Here is a 5,000-nt window from a genome sequence, read left to right as displayed (position 1 = left end):
CTCAAGTTGTCCCTTAACCTAACTCAAGTTGTCCCTTAACCTAACTCAAGTTGTCCCTTAACCTAACTCAAGTTGTCCCTTAACCTAACTCAAGTTGACCCTTAACCTAACTCAAGTTGTCCCTTAACCTAACTCAAGTTGTCCCTTAACCTAACTCAAGTTGTCCCTTAACCTAACTCAAGTTGTCCCTTAACCTAACTCAAGTTGTCCCTTAACCTAACTCAAGTTGTCCCTTAACCTAACTCAAGTTGTCCCTTAACCTAACTCAAGTTGTCCCTTAACCTAACTCAAGTTGTCCCTTAACCTAACTCAAGTTGTCCCTTAACCTAACTCAAGTTGTCCCTTAACCTAACTCAATTTGTCCCTTAACCTAACTCAATTTGTCCCTTAACCTAACTCAATTTGTCCCTTAACCTAACTCAATTTGTCCCTTAACCTAACTCAATTTGTCCCTTAACCTAACTCAATTTGTCCCTTAACCTAACCCACGTTGTCCCTTAACCTAACTCAATTTGTCCCTTAACCTAACTCAATTTGTCCCTTAACCTAACTCAATTTGTCCCTTAACCTAACTCAATTTGTCCCTTAACCTAACCCACGTTGTCCCTTAACCTAACTCAATTTGTCCCTTAACCTAACCCACGTTGTCCCTTAACCTAACCCACGTTGTCCCTTAACCTAACCCACGTTGTCCCTTAACCTAACCCACGTTGTCCCTTAACCTAACCCACGTTGTCCCTTAACCTAACCCACGTTGTCCCTTAACCTAACCCACGTTGTCCCTTAACCTAACCCACGTTGTCCCTTAACCTAACCCACGTTGTCCCTTAACCTAACCCACGTTGTCCCTTAACCTAACCCACGTTGTCCCTTAACCTAACCCACGTTGTCCCTTAACCTAACCCACGTTGTCCCTTAACCTAACCCACGTTGTCCCTTAACCTAACCCACGTTGTCCCTTAACCTAACCCACGTTGTCCCTTTGCCTAACATAGTTCACTGCTCGGAATCTCTGGTGTCGTTGTTATCCTCATGTAGATGTCTTGCGAGTGTTGCTTACTTTCCACATATTCCCGCTATCCACTGTCAATTGTACTGCAATAGGACTATATCGCCGCCCCCCCCCCTCTGTCCCCCTCTTAGTGTCTCTGTCCTCTCAAGCTGGTCGGTCTGGCGTTTGAGTGTTAAATGAGCCTCGCAGCTGTTCAGTTGCATTCAGATGTCGACGCCCTCAGTGTACGTCGTGGTATGGTCTGTGTCCATTGTCCGCTGATGTCGTACGCGTAACCCACACGCTGTACCGATCATCGGTCGTTACGTACAGAGTGAAGTAGTGTGATACGTGTGACCGTACGCTGGCTGTGCCCAACGGTGTCGAATCTCAATTTCCATATGTTGTGCTCGATGCTACTTGTCTCGTCTCCCAATAACAGCTAGGTTGCACTGTGGTACGCCGTAGAGGCGTGTGGGAGGAACGTACGAACGCATTGTATGTCACCCTGGGTCGCTGGGGGTGGTGGTGCGGTGAGTCAGGTCAGGTCAGGTCAGGTCAGGTCAGGTCAGCGTGAGCCGTCTGATGTAGTGACGCGTGTATTCCGACTTTGTCGTATTGCCTCACACAAAGTGCTACCCTGGTGGACCGCATTCCATATCTGGGACATGCCGCAGATGCCGGTTGACAGTGGATCGCGGAAGGGACATCGCATACGTGCGCGGGCCACCTTCCACGTGTTCTCTTCTGCACATGTCGCAGTGTGTATGTGGTCTGATGTAGCGTGTCGTGACACATGACATCCTGGCATGCAAGAATTGTTGAATTCGCAAATGTAGGTGGACATCTACGTTTACTGCCCAAGATACGCAAATGAACTGGAAATCCGTTGTTGAGCGGTTGTTCACGCTGGAGGTGAATCTGTGATGGCGACGATCGGTACAGCTATTAACCGGTTGTTTCAGCGGTACCCGCCACATCCACACACGTGACTAGGTCCATGTGGGTATGAAGCGATACGCGGCGGTGGCTTGGTGGGACTGTTCCCGGCCGGTGAAGGGGGGCCGCCCGGCGTGTTGGCCGCGCGCTGCGTGGGCGCACGCGCAACAGGCGGCTGGTGGGGGGCGCCGAGTGGCAGGAGCGCCAGCCGACGGGCCCGGCAGGCGGTGCAGCTACGCTGCGGCGCACCCTGCACGCGGCGCCTGGCGGCCAAAGTTGGTTCAGCCGAGCCCGGTGCGAAGCGCGGTGGACATCTGCAGTGTGCTGGTCTGATTGAGGACTGTGTGCGTTGAGGATGCGCCGCCGCCTGGCACTCGGCGCCGCGACGCCGTCTGCTGCTCGGTCGCCCCAGCGGTTCTCGCAGGTGGTTTGTATCGCAGTTGTGCGGACGTGTTGGCGCGTGCGCTGTGCTGGGAGAGTTCGCTTCTGCACCCAAGTGGGGCTTTGCCCTTGTGTGGCGCTGGCGTTGGAGCTGCCGGTCACCATAGGTGGCGCGTGTTGTCTCCCGCCGGCAATGCCACGACAGCACGCTCCCGGGCCTCTGTCGGCAGCGGCAAGCTCAGTTGGGAGCAAGGGTGTTCGCACTAAAACCGTCTACTCGCCTAACTCCGGGCGATTGCGCCTCTCTCGAAACCGACCAAGTACCTAGGACGGCGCTGCGCGCCGCCGGGACCTGAGAGGGTTTCGAGGTGTATCGTGCAGGGGAGCTCGGCCTCCTCCTGTTTGCAGAATAATTGAGCGGACGCTTGCGTGTTCGCGCGGGCCCCCGGGACACACTCCCGGGCGGCCGGCTGCTCAGCTCTAGTTGACGCAGCTCCCTGGTTGATCCTGCCAGTAGTCATATGCTTGTCTCAAAGATTAAGCCATGCATGTCTCAGTACAAGCCGCATTAAGGTGAAACCGCGAATGGCTCATTAAATCAGTTATGGTTCCTTAGATCGTACCCACGTTACTTGGATAACTGTGGTAATTCTAGAGCTAATACATGCAAACAGAGTCCCGACCAGAGATGGAAGGGACGCTTTTATTAGATCAAAACCAATCGGATTGGCTTGTCTGGTCCGTTTGCCTTGGTGACTCTGAATAACTTTGGGCTGATCGCACGGTCCTCGTACCGGCGACGCATCTTTCAAATGTCTGCCTTATCAACTGTCGATGGTAGGTTCTGCGCCTACCATGGTTGTAACGGGTAACGGGGAATCAGGGTTCGATTCCGGAGAGGGAGCCTGAGAAACGGCTACCACATCCAAGGAAGGCAGCAGGCGCGCAAATTACCCACTCCCGGCACGGGGAGGTAGTGACGAAAAATAACGATACGGGACTCATCCGAGGCCCCGTAATCGGAATGAGTACACTTTAAATCCTTTAACGAGTATCTATTGGAGGGCAAGTCTGGTGCCAGCAGCCGCGGTAATTCCAGCTCCAATAGCGTATATTAAAGTTGTTGCGGTTAAAAAGCTCGTAGTTGGATTTGTGTCCCACGCTGTTGGTTCACCGCCCGTCGGTGTTTAACTGGCATGTATCGTGGGACGTCCTGCCGGTGGGGCGAGCCGAAGGGGTGCTTTCGCGTCCCGAGGCGGACCCCGTTTAAATCCTACCAGGGTGCTCTTTGTTGAGTGTCTCGGTGGGCCGGCACGTTTACTTTGAACAAATTAGAGTGCTTAAAGCAGGCAAGCCCGCCTGAATACTGTGTGCATGGAATAATGGAATAGGACCTCGGTTCTATTTTGTTGGTTTTCGGAACCCGAGGTAATGATTAATAGGGACAGGCGGGGGCATTCGTATTGCGACGTTAGAGGTGAAATTCTTGGATCGTCGCAAGACGAACAGAAGCGAAAGCATTTGCCAAGTATGTTTTCATTAATCAAGAACGAAAGTTAGAGGTTCGAAGGCGATCAGATACCGCCCTAGTTCTAACCATAAACGATGCCAGCCAGCGATCCGCCGCAGTTCCTCCGATGACTCGGCGGGCAGCCTCCGGGAAACCAAAGCTTTTGGGTTCCGGGGGAAGTATGGTTGCAAAGCTGAAACTTAAAGGAATTGACGGAAGGGCACCACCAGGAGTGGAGCCTGCGGCTTAATTTGACTCAACACGGGAAACCTCACCAGGCCCGGACACCGGAAGGATTGACAGATTGATAGCTCTTTCTTGATTCGGTGGGTGGTGGTGCATGGCCGTTCTTAGTTGGTGGAGCGATTTGTCTGGTTAATTCCGATAACGAACGAGACTCTAGCCTGCTAACTAGTCGCGTGACATCCTTCGTGCTGTCAGCGATTACTTTTCTTCTTAGAGGGACAGGCGGCTTCTAGCCGCACGAGATTGAGCAATAACAGGTCTGTGATGCCCTTAGATGTTCTGGGCCGCACGCGCGCTACACTGAAGGAATCAGCGTGTCTTCCTAGGCCGAAAGGTCGGGGTAACCCGCTGAACCTCCTTCGTGCTAGGGATTGGGGCTTGCAATTGTTCCCCATGAACGAGGAATTCCCAGTAAGCGCGAGTCATAAGCTCGCGTTGATTACGTCCCTGCCCTTTGTACACACCGCCCGTCGCTACTACCGATTGAATGATTTAGTGAGGTCTTCGGACTGGTACGCGGCATCGACTCTGTCGTTGCCGATGCTACCGGAAAGATGACCAAACTTGATCATTTAGAGGAAGTAAAAGTCGTAACAAGGTTTCCGTAGGTGAACCTGCGGAAGGATCATTACCGACTAGACTGCATGTCTTTCGATGTGCGTGTCGTGTCGCGCAACACGCTACCTGTACGGCAGTGGCCGTGCGCCGCGTGCGGAACCACGCGTGCCTCTCAAAACTAGCGGAAGTGTTGTTGTTGTGTGGTACGAGCGCTGAAGCTCTGGAGCGGCTGGCCTGCGGTACCTGGCGCCTGGCGCCGGTTTTGAATGACGTTCGCCCGAGTGCCTGTCCGCTCCGGTGTGGAGCCGTACGACGCCCATCGGCTGTGAGGCCGTTGGACACAAAAAAATAGTGGAACAGGGGCCGTCAGACGCC

The 5,000-nt window shown here is 53.3% G+C and overlaps 1 non-coding gene across 1 annotated transcript; it reads left to right on the top strand.

The window, feature by feature from the left end:
• The first annotated feature begins 2,805 nt into the window (after window positions 1-2,805).
• LOC126305309 (small subunit ribosomal RNA) lies at window positions 2,806-4,698 on the top strand. The gene has a single exon (XR_007553376.1). It is a non-coding gene; the product is annotated as a small subunit ribosomal RNA (ribosomal RNA).
• Window positions 4,699-5,000: the final 302 nt, after the last annotated feature.

Source organism: Schistocerca gregaria, unplaced genomic scaffold (assembly GCF_023897955.1).
Source record: "Schistocerca gregaria isolate iqSchGreg1 unplaced genomic scaffold, iqSchGreg1.2 ptg000310l, whole genome shotgun sequence".
Taxonomy (NCBI): domain Eukaryota; kingdom Metazoa; phylum Arthropoda; class Insecta; order Orthoptera; family Acrididae; genus Schistocerca; species Schistocerca gregaria.
This window is presented reverse-complemented; position numbering and strand designations above follow the sequence as displayed.